The sequence below is a fragment of the Malaya genurostris genome, chromosome 1, assembly GCF_030247185.1.
Source record: "Malaya genurostris strain Urasoe2022 chromosome 1, Malgen_1.1, whole genome shotgun sequence".
NCBI classification, from domain to species: Eukaryota; Metazoa; Arthropoda; class Insecta; order Diptera; family Culicidae; genus Malaya; species Malaya genurostris.
Genome location: NC_080570.1, coordinates 33,354,892 through 33,372,537, shown reverse-complemented (window position 1 = coordinate 33,372,537; position 17,646 = coordinate 33,354,892). Strand labels below are relative to the sequence as shown.

At 33.4% G+C, this 17,646-nt stretch overlaps 1 protein-coding gene across 1 annotated transcript in view; it reads right to left on the bottom strand.

Moving 5' to 3' along the window:
• The window catches only part of LOC131436312 (peripheral plasma membrane protein CASK-like), a 582,446-nt gene that overhangs the window by 239,441 nt on the left and 325,359 nt on the right, over positions 1-17,646 (bottom strand). The gene's annotated exons all lie outside the window — the stretch shown is intronic.

The following is a 17,646-nucleotide window of genomic DNA, read 5'->3' as shown; positions in this document are numbered from 1 at the left end:
CCAATTTTGGTGTAGTCAAGACCAACGTTGAAAACGAAAACTCTATTAGAGAATTAAAAAAAAAGAAATTAATATGGTTCAAAAGAAAAACAGTCCAACCAAATCAACATAGACAAACATGCTTCCTAAGTGCGCTTGCGTTCATTTTTCTGGTTCTGAGTAAGCTAGATGTGTGATACCTAGCGGCAGATGTCGAATCTTGCCAAATCTACACAGTAAATAAATCTGTAAATTTAACATAACGGAATCTCGATGAGGATTTAAACAGTGAAAACAGGAATCCGTATTAGAGTAAAATTTTCGATATTGTAATATTTAGTTTGTAATATTTAGTTCGATAGCGATCAATTTTCTATGCAGCGTAAACTTTAAAATAGTAGATCAAACTCATTTTTTCTGTCTATCAAGTGGCCCGTAGAAGCGACTGTCATACACCATTCGACTTGGTTCGGCGAGTTCACAAATCGTCTTTTTGTGTATGTAACAAAAGTGTGCACTTGATTTTCTCTAAAATGGCTGGACCGATTTTACAAACTTAGACTCAAATAAACGGTCTCTTGGTCCTATAGATTTCTATTGGATTTTACCCGGATCGAACTTCCGGTTCAGGAGTAATGGGGTAGAATATGCAAAATATGAAATAAAAGTAGCCCTCGGTTTTCTCAAAAACCACCCAACCGATTTTCGTCAACTTAGATTCAAATTAAAGTTACGGAGTAAAATGTGCAACATGTACTAAAAAAGTATACTCTATTTTCTCAGAGACCGCTCATTAAATTTGCTCAAAATGAATGGTATTACAACCCCTTTTATTCCTACCGAATTTCACCAGGATACTACTTTCGGTTCCGGAATTACCGGTTTATAAGTATAAAAATCTCATTTTCAGAAGCGTGTTTTTCAAAGTAAAATTTTATCCAGATCTGGTTTCCGGTTCCAGAAACACATGGTAGTGTAAGAATGTAAGAAATTGCAGCCTGTCATATAGAGTGATAATACAAAACAAAACGGAAAAATTCTTCTAAATTTGGTTCAAAACTGTTCCAACTTAGAGTTAATCTCTAAGTTCGATCGTTTTTTTTTTTTACAAAAAAAAAGTACATTTGGCGTAAGAATCAAGAAAAAAAAACAGTACATTTAACAGTACACATTTTTCCAAAAGTAGTGAATAAAAAACAAAAGCAAATAAATTTGATCAGCATCTTACCGAGGAAAACAGATTGAAGAATGACATGCGAATACAGCTATGTAATGAAAACCACGAAAAAGCCACCGCTGGGACGGGACTCGAACTCGTAGTTAGCTCCTATCCGGATAAATCGTTTTGCCAATTAAACTATTCTGCATGTGAAACACACGAAGAAACAGTCTAATTGAACAAAAGAACCGAGCATGTTCGGCTGTGCTCGGGTGCCACGTCGTTCATTTGTAGTCATTCCTCAACAGCATCCCCCCCTCCGCCAGTTGTTTCAGCCCTCAATTAGTCTGTTTTTTTTCGTGTGTTTCACATACAAACTAGCTCATTTGGCAAAACGATCTCCCTGGATAGAAGCTAGCTACGAGTTTTTTAACCAGTCCCTTAGAGCAGTTTTTTCGTAGAACTTTTTCAAACAGTTTTTTCGAATAGTTTTTTCGAGCAGATTTCAAAGTATTTTTTTCACAGTTTTTTTTACCTTTTTTGTGCAGTCTTCGAAGTATCTGGTTTTTCAATCAGTTTAATCAACTAGTTTTAAAGGTCAGCTCTTTCTAGAAACATTTTCAAGTAGTTTTTTCTAGAATTTTTTCGAATAGTTTTTTTTCTAGAAATTCTTTGAGTGGTTTGTTTGAGTAGTTGTTTGAACAAATTTTTTTAGTAGTATTTCGAGCAGTTTTTGTTGTACAGCTTATTCGAACATTTTTTTTCGGAATAGAGTCGTTTTGTGTTGATTTTTCGAGAAATTTTTCAAGCAGTTTTAATGTTTTCTTTTTAACTTTTATTAAAATAGTAGATTTGAGAAGTGTTTCTAGAAGCTCTTTCTTAAAAGCCTTTTCAAGTAGTTTTTTCTAGAAATTTTTCGAACAGTTTTTCGAATAGTTTTTTTTTTCTAGAAACTCTTCGAGTGGTTTGTTGAAAATTCTTCGAGTAGTTTGTTTGAGTTGTTGTTTGAACTGATTTTTTAGTAGTGTTTCGAGCAGTTTTTGTTGTACAGCTTTTTCGAACATTTTTTTCGGAATAGAGTCGTTTTGTGTTGATTTTTCGAGAAATTTTTCAAGCAGTTTTTATGTTTTTTTTAACTTTTATTAAAATAGTAGATTTGAGAAGTGTTTCTAGCAGCTCTTTCTAAAAGCCTTTTCAAATAGTTTTTTTTCAGAAATTTTTCGAACAGTTCTTCGAATAGTTTTGTTTCTAGAAACTCTTCGAGTGGTTTGTTGAAAATTCTTCGAGTAGTTTGTTTGAGTTGTTGTTTGAACTGATTTTTTAGTAGTGTTTCGAGCAGTTTTTGTTGTACAGCTTTTTCGAACATTTTTTTTCGGAATGGAGTCGTTTTGTGTTGATTTTTCGAGAAATTTTTCAAGCAGTTTTTATGTTTTTTTGAGCTTTTATTAAAATAGTAGATTTGAGAAGCGTTTCTAGCAGTATTTTTGAGCAGTTCCCTCGAGCAGTTTTTTTCGTGTAACTTTTTCGAGCTGTTTTTATAACCATTTTCCAACCCATTTTTGGGCTGTTTTTTTTAGAAGTTTTGAATGCTTTTTCTCAAGCGGTTTGTTTAGCTGTTTTCTGAGTAGTTTTTTTTCGAAAAGCTGGTTCGAGTAGATTTTTGAACAGCTTTACAATTGTTGACGAATAGTTTTTCTAGTAGCCTTCAGAGCACACACAGTTTTTCCGAGCAGTTTTTAGGGTGAGGTTTCGAAAATTTTCTAGAGGATTGATTTGAATAGATTTTTTTTCTGGCAATATTTCGTGTAGTTTCTTCGAGCAGTTTGTTCGAATAGTTGTTGGAACTGGTTTTCGCTACTGTATCAAGCAATTTAAAGAACAGTCTCTTCAAATAGTTTTTTTACCAGGCCATTTTTCCAGTTGTTTTTTCGAGCAGTTTCCGAGAAAAAAATTTGTTTTTTTTAGAAGCTTTTTCGAGCAGTTTTAGAAATTTTCTCAAAACAGGTTTTGTAGGTAGTTTTTCGATCAGTTTAATCCACTTATTTTTTTCGGTCAGCTCTTTCCAGAAGCCTTTTCAAGTAGTTTTTTTTTCTAGAAAATTTTCGAACAGTTTTTCGAAAAGTTTTTTTCTAGAAATTCTTCGAGTGGTTTGTTGGAAATTCTCCGAGTAGTTAGTTTGAGTAGTTGTTTGAACTGATTTTTTTAGTAGTATTTAGAGCAGTTTTTGTTGTACAGCTTTTTCGAACATTTTTTTTTCAATAGAGTTGTTTTGTATTAATTTTTCAAGCTGTTTTTATGTTTTTTGAGCTTTTATTAAAACAGTAGATTTGAGAAGTGTTTCTAGCAGTTTCTTTAGCAGTTTTTTCGTGTAACTTTTTCGAATAGTTTTTTCGAGCTGTTTTTATAACCATTTTCCAACCCATTTTTGAGCTGTTTTTTTCGAGCAGTTTTGAATGCTTTTTCTCAAGCGGTTTGTTAAGCTGTTTTCTGAGTAGTTTTTTCGAAAAGCTTATTCGAGTAGATTTTTGAAAAGCTTTACAATTGTTGACGAATAGTTTTTCGAGTAGCCTTTCGAGCATTTTCTCACACAGTTTTTCCGAGCAGTTCCCTTAGAGGAATTTTTCGTACAACTTTTTCAAACAGTTTTTTCGAATGGTTTTTCCGAGCCATTTTTCCAGTTGTTTTTTTGAGCAGTTTTCAAAGTTTTTTCTTTGACCTTTTTTTAGAATCATTCTCCGACCCATTTTTTTAACTGTTTTTTCGAGCAGTTTTGTTTAGTTGTTTTTTGTAGTAGTTTTTTCGAAAAGCTTGTTTGAATAGTTTTTTGAGCACGATTGTTGACGAATAGTTTTTCGAGTAGCCTTTCAAGGATTTTCTCACGTACTTTTTTCTTGTAGTTTTGAGAGTACGGTTTCGAACATTTTCTAGAGGATTGATTGATTTGAAAAGTTTTTTCTAGAAATATTTCGAGTAGTTCATTCGAGCAGTTTGTTCGAGTAGTTGTTGGAACTGGTTTTGGCTATTGTTTCAAGCAATTTTTAGAACAGTCTCATCAAATAGTTTTTTTTACCAGTCCCTGATAGCAGTTTTTTCGAATAGTTTTTTTTTTCTAGAAATTCTTCGAGTGGTTTCTTCGAGCAGTTTGTTGAAATAATTGTTTTAACTGTTTCTAGTAATGTTTCAAACAGTTTTTGTGAGTAGCTTTTTCGAACATTTTTACCGTTTTGTGTTGGTTTTTCGAGAAATTTTTCAAGCAGTTTTTTAAGCCTTGATTAAAATAGTAGATTGAAGAAGTGTTTCCAGTAATTTTTTGAGCAGTTCCCTCGAGCAGTTTTTTTTGTGTAACTTTTTCGAATACTTTATTCGAACTGATTCTAGAACCGTTTTCCAACCCATTTTTTGAGCTGTTTTTTCGAGCAGTTTTGGATGCTTTTTCTCAAGCGGTTTATTTAGTTGTTTTCTGAGTTGTTTTTTTTTTCGAAAAGCTTGTTCGAGTTGATTTTTGAACAGCTTTACAATTGTTGCCGAATAGTTTTTCGAGTAGCCTTCCGAGCATTTTCTCTCAGTTTTTTCGAACAGTTTTAAAAGTGGGATTTCGAATTGATTTGAATAGTTTTTCTAGAAATATTTCGAGTAGTTTCTTCGAGCAGTTTGTTTGAATAGTTGTTGGAACTGGTTTTCGCTACTGTATCAAGCAGTTTAAAAAATAGTCTCTTCAAATAGTTTTTTTTACCGGTCTCTTAGAGGAATTTTTCGTACAACTTTTTCAAACAGTTTTTTCGAATGGTTTTTCCGAGCCATTTTCCAGTTGTTTTTTCGAGCAGTTTCCAAATTTTTTTTTACCTTTTATTAGAACTATTCTCCGACCCATTTTTTTAAACTGTTTTTTTCGAGCAGTTTTGTTTAGTTGTTTTTTGTAGTAGTTTTTTCGAAAAGCTTGTTTGAATAGTTTTTTGAGCACGATTGTTGACGAATAGTTTTTCGAGTAGCCTTTCAAGGATTTTCTCACGCAGTTTTTTCTTGTAGTTTTTTGAGTACGGTTTCGAACATTTTCTAGAGGATTGATTTATTTGAAAAGTTTTTTCTAGAAATATTTCGAGTAGTTCATTCGAGCAGTTTGTTCGAATAGTTGTTGGAAATGGTTTAGGCTATTGTTTCAAGCAATTTTTAGAACAGTCTCATCAAATAGTTTTTTTTACCAGTCCCTTAAAGCAGTTTTTTCGAATAGTTTCTCCAAGCCGTTTTTTCAGTTGTTTTTTCAAGCAGTATCCGAAATTTTTTTGAGCAGTTTTTTTTTCGAGCAGTTTAAACAGTAAGTTTTTTCGGTCAGCTCTTTCTAAAAGCCTTTTCAAGTAGTTTTTTCTAGAAATTTTTCAAGCAGTTTTTTAAAGTTTTTTTTCTAGAAATTCTTCGAGTGGTTTTTTCGAGCAGTTTGTTGAAGTAATTGTTTTAACTGTTTTTAGTAGTGTTTCAAGCAGTTTTTGTGTGTAGCTTTTTCGAACCTTTTTTAATCGGAATAGAACCGTTTTGTGTTGGTTTTTCGAGAAAATTTTCAAGTAGTTTTTAAGTTTTTTGAGCCTTGATTAAAATAGTAGATTCAAAAAGTGTTTCCAGCAATTTTTGGAGCAATTCCCTCGAGCCGGTTTTTCGTGTAACTTTTTCGAATAGTTTATTCGAACTGATTCTAGAACCGTTTTACAACCCATTTTTTGAGCTGGTTTTTCGAGCAGTTTTGGATGCTTTTTCTCAAGCAGTTTTGTTTAGCTCTTTTTTTAGTAGTTTTTTCGAAAAGCTTGTTGGAGGAGATTTTTGAACAGCTTCACAATTGTTGACGAATAGTTTTTCGAGTAGCCTTCAGAGCATTTTCTCACAGTTTTTTCGAACAGTTTTTAGAGTAGGGCTTCGAATTGATTTGAATAGTTTTTTCTAGATATATTTCGAGTAGTTTCTTCGAGCAGTTTGTTTGAATAGTTGTTGGAACTGGTTTTCGCTACTGTATCAAGCAATTTAAAGAACAGTCACTTCAAATAGTTTTTTTTACCAGTCCCTTAGAGCAGTTTTTTCGTAAAACTTTTTCAAACAGTTTTTTCGAATAGTTTTTCCGAGTCACGTTTCCCAAGGTTTTTTCGAGCAGTTTTCGAAGTTTTTTTTTCAAAACCGGTTTTGTAGCTGGTTTTTCGATCAGTTTGATCAACTAGTTTTTTTTGTCAGCCTTTTCCAAAAGCTTTTTCAAGCAGTTTTTTCGAGCAGTTTTGCGTGTAACCTTTTCGATCAGTTTTATCGAACATTTTTTCCGACCTGTTGTTTTTTGAGCCGTATTCAGCCATTTTTAAGGCAGGGTTTCGAACATTTTCTAGAGAATTGATTTGAATAATTTTTTATAGAAATATTTCGAGTAGTTTCTCCGAGCAGTTTGTTTGAATAGTTGTTGGAACTGGTTTTCGCTACTGTATCAAGCAATTTAGAGAACAGTTTCTTCAGATAGTTGTTTTACCAGTCCCGTAGAGCTGTCTTTTCGTAAAACTTTTTCAACCAGTTTTTTCGAATAGTTTTTCCGAACCACGTTGCCAATGGTTTTTTCGAGCAGATTCTGAAGTTTTTGTCTTAGTTTTTTTAGCGGTTTTTTCGAGCAGTTTTCGAAGTTTTTTTCAAACCGGTTTTGTAGCTGGTTTTTCGATCAGCTTGATCAACTAGTTCTTCAACCTTTCCAAAAGCTTGTTCAAGCAGTTTTTTCGAGCAGTTTTCCGTGTAACCTTTTCGATCAGTTTTTTCGAACATTTTTTCCGACCTGTTGTTTTTTTGAGCCGTATTCAGCCATTTTAAAGGTAGGGTTTCGAAGATTTTCTAGAGAATTGATTTGAATAGTTTTTTTCTAGAAATATTTCGAGTAGTTTCTTCGAGCAGTTTGTTTGAATAGTTTTTGGAACTGATTTTCGCTACTGTATCAAGCAATTTAGAGAACAGTCTCTTCAAATAGGTTTGTTTTTATCAGTCCCAGAGCAACTTTTTCAAACAATTTTTTCGAATAGATTTTCCGAGTCCAATATTTCCAATTGTTTTTTCGAGCAATTTTCGAAGTTTTTCTTCTCACATTTTTGATTTTTCATTTTATTCAAAACAGTTCTTGAAAATAAATATATTCACTGGAATTTTAATTTTATCTAATTTCTTTTTTCCGATTTCGAGAGACGCAGGACCCCCTCCGAGTGCGGGCCTGCTGGGTGCTAATCCAAACTTTTGTCGCCATCGTGTCGTCGTTGTTTTCCTGCCAGGCTGAACGGCACAGCACACAGACTCACAGTGATGCCTGGGGACCAAAAAAACCGAGCTCGACTCCTATCACTAATGACAAACGCGGAAGGAAGTCCACAGTTTCTGGGCAGTTCACGAAGAATAATAACCATTTAAGTAATTGCAGCATAAATAAGCAACGACTATTGATTACTTATGTGCGGGTGTAGATTCACAGTCAATGTGCAAAAAAAAACAATAGTGCGTTTCGGAATGTGGTAAGCTTGCTAATCCGACCGCAATTTGCTGCGGGAACTGACTGGCTAGGGAATGCAACAGGAAACGGATTTTGCCCAAACCTGCACAGGAATTAAAGTCAGTTTGAATACCGGCCTTCAAAATTTATGTTCAGTCCAATTTTGCGTAGGAATTTCTGCTTTATTATATTAAAATGATCGTTTGGGAAGATTTTCAATCTGGACAAATTGGATTGCAGCAAACCAGCATTCATAATGAAAGGCATTTATAAATCAAATGCTCACTAATTCCATCCAACCTCTTGTATCTTCTTTCCAGTTCAAAGTGCAGCCGTCTCGCCTCGCTTCAATGTCCGCAACCCTGCGATGCAAGCATAAATGCAAAATCAGTCACATTGCTCATGCAAATTCCGGGATGAAATTTAAAACGTAGCTATCCTGGCCGCATTCCCAGTTCGCATCCTGGCTACGGTCAAACGGTAATGCTGCTGCTGCTGCAACAGGACTAAAGCACCGATTCATTAGATTCATTCTCCAGCATTCTGAGCCTTCTGAGCTCTGCACACAGGAACTGACACACGAACGAAGGACGACGTACGAACGGACGCTCGGTCGGATGGATTGCTAGAGCTAGAGCGAACGAAATGGAAACCAGGTCTTTCCGGTAAAAATTTATGACAAAAGCCAATAGGTCACGCGTTGGCACATACTTCGTTTGCTAGTAGCTGACAGGGATATGCTGAGGCGTTGTTGCCACGTTGAACCGTGAATCCGTTCACTGAGCCCGGTTTAGCAGCGTATTACCTCGTTGGGTCAGATGCAAGGTAGGCTGCATTTGGATGAATCTTTCATGTAGATATTTACTAACGTAAACGAAGCTCAGCCAGTCATCATACAGATTCGAGAGGGGTTCATTTTTTTTTAAATCGTTACGATTAGTAGAGTTGAATGCAATGTTCTTGAGATACTTTGCACCATGAAAAATAAGAACAAGAACACAAGAAAAAGATAGAATACAAAAACACAAAACATTATAAACAACAACAAGAACAACAATGCACAAAAACAAGACACATTGAAACAAACAATCAAAAACACAAGTAAAACCTGTCTACTTAGACAAATTTGTGACTGTTTAGCGACAAACTTCGAAACAATTTTAAAACAAATTCTAAAACAATCTTAAAACTCTTCTGAATCCATTTCCAAACAAATTTGGAGACATTTTTGAAGTAATGTAGTAAAATTTTCCAACAACATTGCATTAATTTCAAAATAGTTTTGTAACGTTTTTGAAACAAATTTGAAACTACTTTGAAACTAATTAGAAACATCTTCGAAACAAATTGGGACACATTTCGAAAACAATTTGGAGTTAATTTTGTAACCATTTTGAGAGGATTCTGAAACATATTTGTTTCCGTTCTAGGGCAACACAATTCTGCATCAGCTTTATAACAATTCTGAAATTATGTACTGATAAATCTAAGACTTTTTGGAGATATTTTTATGAAAAAAATTGACACATCTCAGAAACAATTTGGATATAGTGTATGGGAAGTCGATGCTTGTGACGCAGCCCACCTGGGTTCGATGTTCAACTCCACACTTAGGACCAAAAAAGTTTTCTGGTCAAAAGAGACGAATGATCCTAAAGTCAAAACCGATAAAATAGAAAACAAACAAATTTGGAAACTGTAGGGAAACAAATTCGAATCAATGTTGTTGCCATTCTGAGACGACTCTGGAACAAATTTGGTACCGTTCAAATAAAACCCGAGACAATTCTAATATGTTCAAAACAGTTTAGAGGAAATATTGAAAACTATTTCAAAACAAATTTTGAAATAACTGTAATACTATTTTAAGACGATTTCTCATCAGTTTTAAAACAATTTTGAAACAATTCAGACATCAATCTGAGTGAGTCTCAGTGTTGAGACAATTTTGAAACTTCTTAGAAACGAATTGAAGACATTTCGGAAACAATGGTTGTTAAGAAGTTACGAAAAAGTTTCGAAATAGTTTCGAAACAGTTTTGAAATAGTTTAAAGCCAAATTTAAGACTATTCTAATAGAGTTATGAAACAAATCTGAAACAATATGGAGACAGATCGGAAACAATTTGAAATCAATTTGGTAACTCATCTGAGATAATTCGGGAACAAGTTTGGAGAAAATTTTAAAACAATTTTCATATAATTCTATAAAGATTTTGCATCAGTTTTGAAGCACTTTAGAAACAAATTTGGGACAAGTTTGACAAATTGTCGAGATAAATTTTGAAACAATTTCAAAACTATGTTAAAACACTATTGCAACAACTTTAATGCAATCTTAAGACAATATGATAATAAGAGATATGTTCAACACTATTTTAGGACAATCAAAGAACAAATTTGAAACACTTCCGAAACGAATTGTAGACATTTCGGAAACAATTTGGAGCTAATTTTGTAACCATTAAGAAACAATTGTGAAACAAACTTGTTACCGTTCTGAAGCAATTTTTCATCAGTTTCGAAACAATTTTAAAATAACTTAAAGACTATTCCAAGATAGTTTTGAGCAAATTTGAAACATCCCAGAAACAATTTCAAATCAATTTGGTGACCCTTCTGAGACAATTCGGAAACCAGTTTTAAGATAATTTTGGAACAATTTTCATATAATTTCAAAACAATTTTGCATCAGTTTTAAAGCCTTTTAGAAACTTAATAAAAGATAAATTTTGAAACAATTTCAAAACTATTGTAAACACTATTGAAACAATTTCGTTACAATCAAAAGATAATCTTGCCTTAGTTTTCAAATTTTGAAACAATATGAAAACTAAGTTTTGAACTATTTTGAGACAATTAATTATAACTATTTTGCATCAGTTCTGAACAATTTTGAAACTATTTGTTTTGAGACTGTACGGAAACTTTTTCGAGTTAATTTTGTGACTATTATGAGACAACTGTGAAACAAACTCGTCACCGTTCTAAAGTAATTTTGCATTAGTTTTGAAATAGTTTTGAAAATAATTTGAAACATCCCAGAATCAAGTCACATTCAAGGCTATTCTAAGATAGTTTTGAAACAAATTTGAAACATCCCAGAATCAATTTGGAGACAGATCGGAAACAATTTCTGGTCAATTTGGTAACCTTTCTAAGACAATTCAGAAACCAGTCGTCAGATAACTTGTAAAAGATTTTATCAGAATTTTAAGACACTTTTGCATCAGTTTTGAAGCACTTTAGAAAGAAATTTGTGACACGTTAAATACGATTCGTGACAGTTGCGAGATGAACTTTGAAACAATTTTAAAACATCACTAAAATAATTTTCATAAAATCTAGAGACAATTTTTCATTAGTTTTTAAATTTTGATAAATATGATATTTTTGAAACAGTTTTGAGATAAATATGAAACAATTCCATACCCAGTTCGCTACTATACTGAAGCAGTTTTGAAACAAATTCGAAACATTCCCGGAACAAGTTGGAGACATTTCGGAAAAAATTGGAGTTAATTTTGTGACCATTTTGAGACATTGGTGAAACAAACTAGTCACCATTCTAAAGCAACTTTCCATCAGTTTTGAAACAGTTTCGAAAAAAATTTAAATAATTTAAAGATAAATTCGATTTAATTGAAATTTTAAGATAATTTCAAAACAATTTGAAACATCCCAATATTAATTTGGAGACAGATCGGGAACAGTTTCAAGTCAACTAGTTTTGAGATCATTTTGAAATAATTTTACTAGAGTTTTAAGACAATTTTGAGACAATTTTGAGTTTATGAAAAATGTTTAAAAAAAATTTAGAAACAATTTTGAGACAATTATGAAACAATTCAGAGATGAGTTTGACACCATTTTGAGACAGTTTTGAAACAAATGTGAAACATTTCCGGAACGAGTTGGGGGCATTTCGGAAACAATTTCGAATCAATTTTGTGACCATTTTGAGACATTTGTGAAACAAAGTAGTCATCGTTCTAAAGCAACTTTGCATCAGTTTTGAAACAGTTTCTTAACAACTTTGAATTAATTCGAAGACAAATTCGAGACCATTCTAAGACAGTTTTGAAACAAATGTTAAACATTCCAGAATCAATTTGGAAACAGATCGTAAACAATTTCAAGTCAATTTGGTGACCCAACTTTAATATAATTTTAAGACAATTTTGCATCAGTTTTGATGCATTTTAGAAACAAATATGTAACAAGTCTGATACTGTTTTGACAACTTTTGTAATAGCTTCGAGATAAACTTTGAAACAATTTTAAAACTATTTTGAAACACTTTCGCAATAATTTGAATTTGAAACAATATGAAAAAAGATTTCAAATAGTTTATTAATCAATCAGAGATAAATTTTGAAACATCTTCGAAAAATTGAAATTATTTAGAGACAAATTCGACCCCATTTTTTAAAATAATTTGATTATTATTTGCGTTTCGTCTTCGACTCGTCAGTGCAGAGCAGTTCAAATTGAACTGCTTAGTGCAAACTTAAATATTTGAAACATCCCAAGATCCATTTGGAGACAGATCGGAAACAATTTCAAGTCAATTTGATGCCCTTTCTGAGACAATTCAGAAACCAGTCGTGAGATAATTTTTAAAAAATTAATAGAATTTTAAGACAATTTTGAATCAGTTTAAAAAGAAATTTATGACAAGTTAAATACGATTTGTGACAGCTGCGAGATAAACTTTGAAACAATTTTGAAACACTATTCAAACAATTTTAACACGAAACCTAACACAATTTTGCATCAGTCTTGAAAGAATTTAGAAATATGTTAGATACTATTTGGAAACAATGTCAAAACAAATTCGAAACATCTTCGATACAATTTTGTCAAAATCGTATCAAATTTGTCACAAATTTATTTCTAAAGGGCTTTAAAACTGATGCTAAATTGTCTTGAAATTATACAAAAAATTGTTTCAAAATTATCTCGAAACTTGTTTCTGAATCATTTCAGAAGTGTCACCAAACGGATTTGGAATTGTTTCCTACCTGGTTCCAAATTGTATCTGGGATGTTTCAAATTTGTTTCTAAAATAGTTCTGATTTTGACTTTAAATTATTTCAAATTATTCTCGAAACTGTTTCAAAATTACTGAAAAGTTACCTCAGAACGGTGACAAGTTTGTTTCACAAATAACACAAAAATTGTTTCGCAAATTTGTTTCAAATTTGTTTCGAAACTGTATTAAAATAGCATCAAACTTATTTCTGACTTGTTTCATAATTGTCTCAGAACTATTTCAAATTGTTTTTTTCATATTGTTTCGACATTTAAAAACTAATGTAAAATTGTCTGATTGTATTAAAATTGTATCAATAGTGTTTTAAAATTGTTTCAAAGTTTATCTCAAAGCTGTTACATATTTGTCAACATCGTATCATTTTGGCCACAAATTTGTTTCTAAAGTATCTCATAACTGATGCAAATTTGTCTTAAAATTGTATGGAAATTGTTTAAAAATTATCTCAAAGCTTGTTTCCGAATTGTCTCGGAATAAGTCACCAAATCGATTGAAAATTGTTTCCTATCTGTCCCTAAAAAGTTTTTGAGATGTTTCTATTTTGTTTCCAAACTATCCTAGAATAGTCTTCGAAGAATTTCGAAAAAAACTTTGCATCAGTTTCGAAACAGTATCGAAACAATTTTGAAGTAATTTCGAGACTACTTTGAGATCATTTGAGAAACATCTCAGAAACAATCGGACACAGATCGAAAACAATTTCTAGTTAATTTAGTGGTTATTTGGAATCCGTTGTGAAACAAATTTGGTACCGTTCTAAAGCAATTCAGATACTAGTTTTTGAAGCAATTTTTATATAATTGTAATATTATTTGAACACAATGTTGCATCAGTTCAAAACATTTTTGAAACACTTCAGAAACAAATTTGAGACCAATTTGACACAATTGTGAAATAAATTTGAAACAATTCAGACATCAGCCTGTGTGAGTCTCAGTGTTGAGACAATTTTGAAACTTCTTAGAAACAAATTTATTTTGCATAAGTTTTGAAGCACTTTAGAAACAAATTTGGGACAAGTTTGACAAATTGTCGAGATAAATTTTGAAACAATTTCAACACTATGTTAAAACACTATTGCAACAACTTCAACACAATCTTAAGACAATTTTGCATTAGTTTTTAAATTTTCTAACAATATAGCAAACAAATTTTTGAAACAATTACGAAACCTTTCAGAGATAAGTTCAACACTATTTTAGGACAATCAAAGAACGAATTTGAAACAGTTCCGAAACGAATTGTAGACATTTCGGAAACAATTTGGAGTTAATTTTGTAACCATTTAGAAACAATTGTGAAACAAACTTGTTACCGTTCTGAAGCAGTTTTTCATCTGTTTCGAAACAATATTAAAATGATTCAATGACTATTTCAAGATAGTTTTGCAACAAATTTGAAACATTCCAGAAACATTTTGGAGATAGATCGGAATCAACATTTAATGAATTCGGTGACTTTTCCGAGATGTCATTTTGAAACAATTTTAGAAAGAATTTTGAAACAATTCTGAACAATGTTGATAATTTTATGATAATTTGGAGATATATTTGGATCAATTAGAAGACAATTTTGAGACACGTTTGGAATAATTTTGTTAGGAAAAATAGCTAATTTTGATAAAAATTTTACATGAATCAAACAATTTTACAATTATTCTGAGATAATATTTGAATATTTCTTGAAAAAATTTTGCGAACAATGTTTGAACCTATTTTAACGTGTCGTCTACGACTCGTTAAACAGACGTTTGCATATGCACTTTTTGTACCGAACTACAAGTTTAAAACTTTGCAAATATTTGATAACTTTTACTCGAATGTGAAAAGACCGAAAGTATGCTGAACCCACATTTAACCTCCTAAATTGGAGCACGAACGCTCGAACTTTACCGTTGAAAGCGAACATCACCCCATTACGGAAGCCTCCTCCTCATCAGAGGTGACACCTTAACCTAACTCCGCAAAAGTGAAAACCTGTTGGTTGAAAAAGGAGTATGTGGGGGGGGGGGGGGTGTGGGACACATATTTGTTTTTACGAGCCCGAGAGAAAATGGGAGCAAAAAAAAACACAACAAACCAGAAGGAAAACAAGTGAATTCCGTAAATGGTGCATTCATTATCGGCAAAACTAGGTGACTCAGCAGTCTCAGCCAGTGTCAAGTTGGTAGGTAGTAAAGTTCCCTCTCCCCTTCTCCACCCTCCTCCTCCTCCTCATCCTCCTCGTCCTCCTCTCGGTGTCAAATCGAGTGAAAGGACTGAGAAAATGAGAAAATGACTCTCGAAACGAAACCGAAGCAGAAACACTCATGGTGTGTGTGTGGATAGGCGTTCTCTTCTCGGAAGCCAGCGATGCAGCACAGAAAAATGGATGACACTCCTGCCTGCAGCCTCCGGGATCGTTTTATTCTAGTTTTTATCACTTTTTTTTCTCCTATTTTGTGTTATACTTTTTTTTTTGCTTCTGCTCTGCAGTCAGTTGCCCCCAAGTGCCATTTAGAACGATCTTTATTAGAAAACTTGTAAAGAACCGGAAAACGAGGGGGGGTACAGATGAAGCAGGGATGGGTACGAATATTGTTTGGTCTCATTTTACAGGATTAAATTATTTAAAGTCGCATTTTTGGTTGTCAACAGCTTCTAACCGAAACAGGGAAAAACTTCAACATAGTATTCGAAATTGTGTTCTGCGAGACGAAATTTCATGGTGTCATTTATCAGGTTTTACGACGCACATCAACGGTTTTTATTCAACCCAAAATGTGCCCACTTAAAACTATTCCTTGCAAAATTTGGGGTACAAGAAGACACAAGTTAGAACAATTTCGGGAAACTAACTTTTTATCACATTTGCACCAAATTATTATCAGTGGAGTCTTCGCGCAGTTGATGAACCATCGCACCGTCGTCGTCGTCGGCGTTGGTTTTCCGTCGATTTAATGACAGCACCACCCCTCCCCAGTTTCTTCACCACCCCCCAGCTAAGTGTATCAATCCAAGACACGAACGGACGGTGGTACGACGTTTGCTCAGAGACTCAGTCACTTGTGGATTTTGTCTGTCATCGTCCGTCGTACGTGGAGAACCGGGGGAAGGGGGAAGGGACGACACTTTCGCTTGGCTTTTAATTTAAATCTATAAAATATGTCGGTTTATGGGAAGTCATAAACATTCCACTAGTGTCTTCCGACCGTTGCCATTTTCTACGCGGAAAGCTAGACGATGTGTGTTTTCTTTTTCACCCGGTGCCTCCCTCTTCAGTTTCAGCGGTGCTTACACACACATGTTCACCGCATTAGGATCGTTACGTGATTTGAACTAGAATGATGTTAGGATACTTGTAAACATGCACACAAAAAAAAATTCGATTGTCTCAAACCATCCCACATAATTTATTGACGTTCAAGCATGATGAAAACTGCCGGGTAAAAAAATCTCTTCCCTATCCACCTAGTGGTGTAAAGATGTCATCCACAAAGTCTCATTACAACATATTTCATGCCATTAGGATAATTGCTGACACTTAGTGAGGCACCTCTCGCCGATGACTACGCAAATAGGGACTGATTTGTTGCTAATTAGTTACGGTAATTTTGAATTTGTTGTTGCTTTTCTAGAGTACTTCGTTAAGTTCATATGAAGTTAACGAAGCACCCCTTCAAAATAGGCTTGGAAACAAATCGAATTTAAAAATTTAAAATTCCGTAACTAGTTAGCAACTAATAAGCAACAAATTACCCACTGGTTTTCCGATTTGTTTTTCAAGCTTATTTAGAAACGGTACTTCGTTTACTTCATATGAACTTAGCGCAGTACTCAAAAAATAAATTAAGCTACACATTCAAAATTACCGTTACTTATTAGCAACTGAAACTCTAAGTTCATATGAAATTAATCCTCCTAGAAAAAACTTTAAAAACAAATCAAAACCCAGTGGATAAATTGTTGCCAATTTGTTGCTAATGAGTTACGGAAATTTTGAATTTTTTGCTATTTTTTTCTAAATTTTCAAGTACTGTACTAAGTTCATATAAAGCTAAACTTGAAAGCAAATCGAAACCTGATGGATAATTTGTTGCTAATTAGTTACGGTAAATTTGTATATTCAGCTCAATTTTTCTAAAAAAAAACTTTTGAGTACTTAGCTATGAAAAATATGGAAATTGAAAATGCAACAAATTCCAAACCACCGTAACTAATTAGCAACTAATAAGCAACAAATTATCCACTGGGTTTCGATTCGTTTTCAAGCTTATTCAGGAGAGGTGCTTCATTAATTTCATGTGAATTTTGCGAAGTAATTGAAAAAAAACTATAAAAAGAATTGAGCTACAAATTCAAACTAATTAGCAACCACCTATCTACTGGATTTCGAGTTGTTTTCAAGCTTATTCAGAAGGAGTGCCTCCGTAATTTCATAAAAACGTTGCTCGAAACTACTCGAAAAAATGATTAAATTGAGAACAAATTCAAAATTCCGTAACTAATTGGCAACTAATAAGCAACAAATTATCCACTGGATTTTGATTTGCTTTTAAAGCTCACTTAGGAGGGTTAATTTCATATGAACTTAGAGAAGTACTCAAAAAATATAAAATAAATTGAGCTATCAGGTGTACAACTTTGCTTCCGCCGTTTTTTTTTTCAAAATTAAAAGTTTTATAGCGAAAAAGTGCTTACAGATGTATTATTCATAGTATTGTCCGTCGCTAGCGACAACTTTCTCCCATCTTTCCGGCAATTTTCGGATCCCGGCTCGAAAGAAGGAGTCCTCTTTTGACGCTATCCGTGAAGCAATCCATTTTTCCAACTCTTCGATGGATTGAAAATGTTGATCTGCCAGGCCGTGTGCCATCGAACGGAATAGGTGGAAGTCAGAAGGGGCAAAATCTGGGGAGTACGGCGGGTGGGTCAAGACTTCCCATTTCAGCGTTTCCAGGTACTTTTTGATCACTTTTGCGACGTG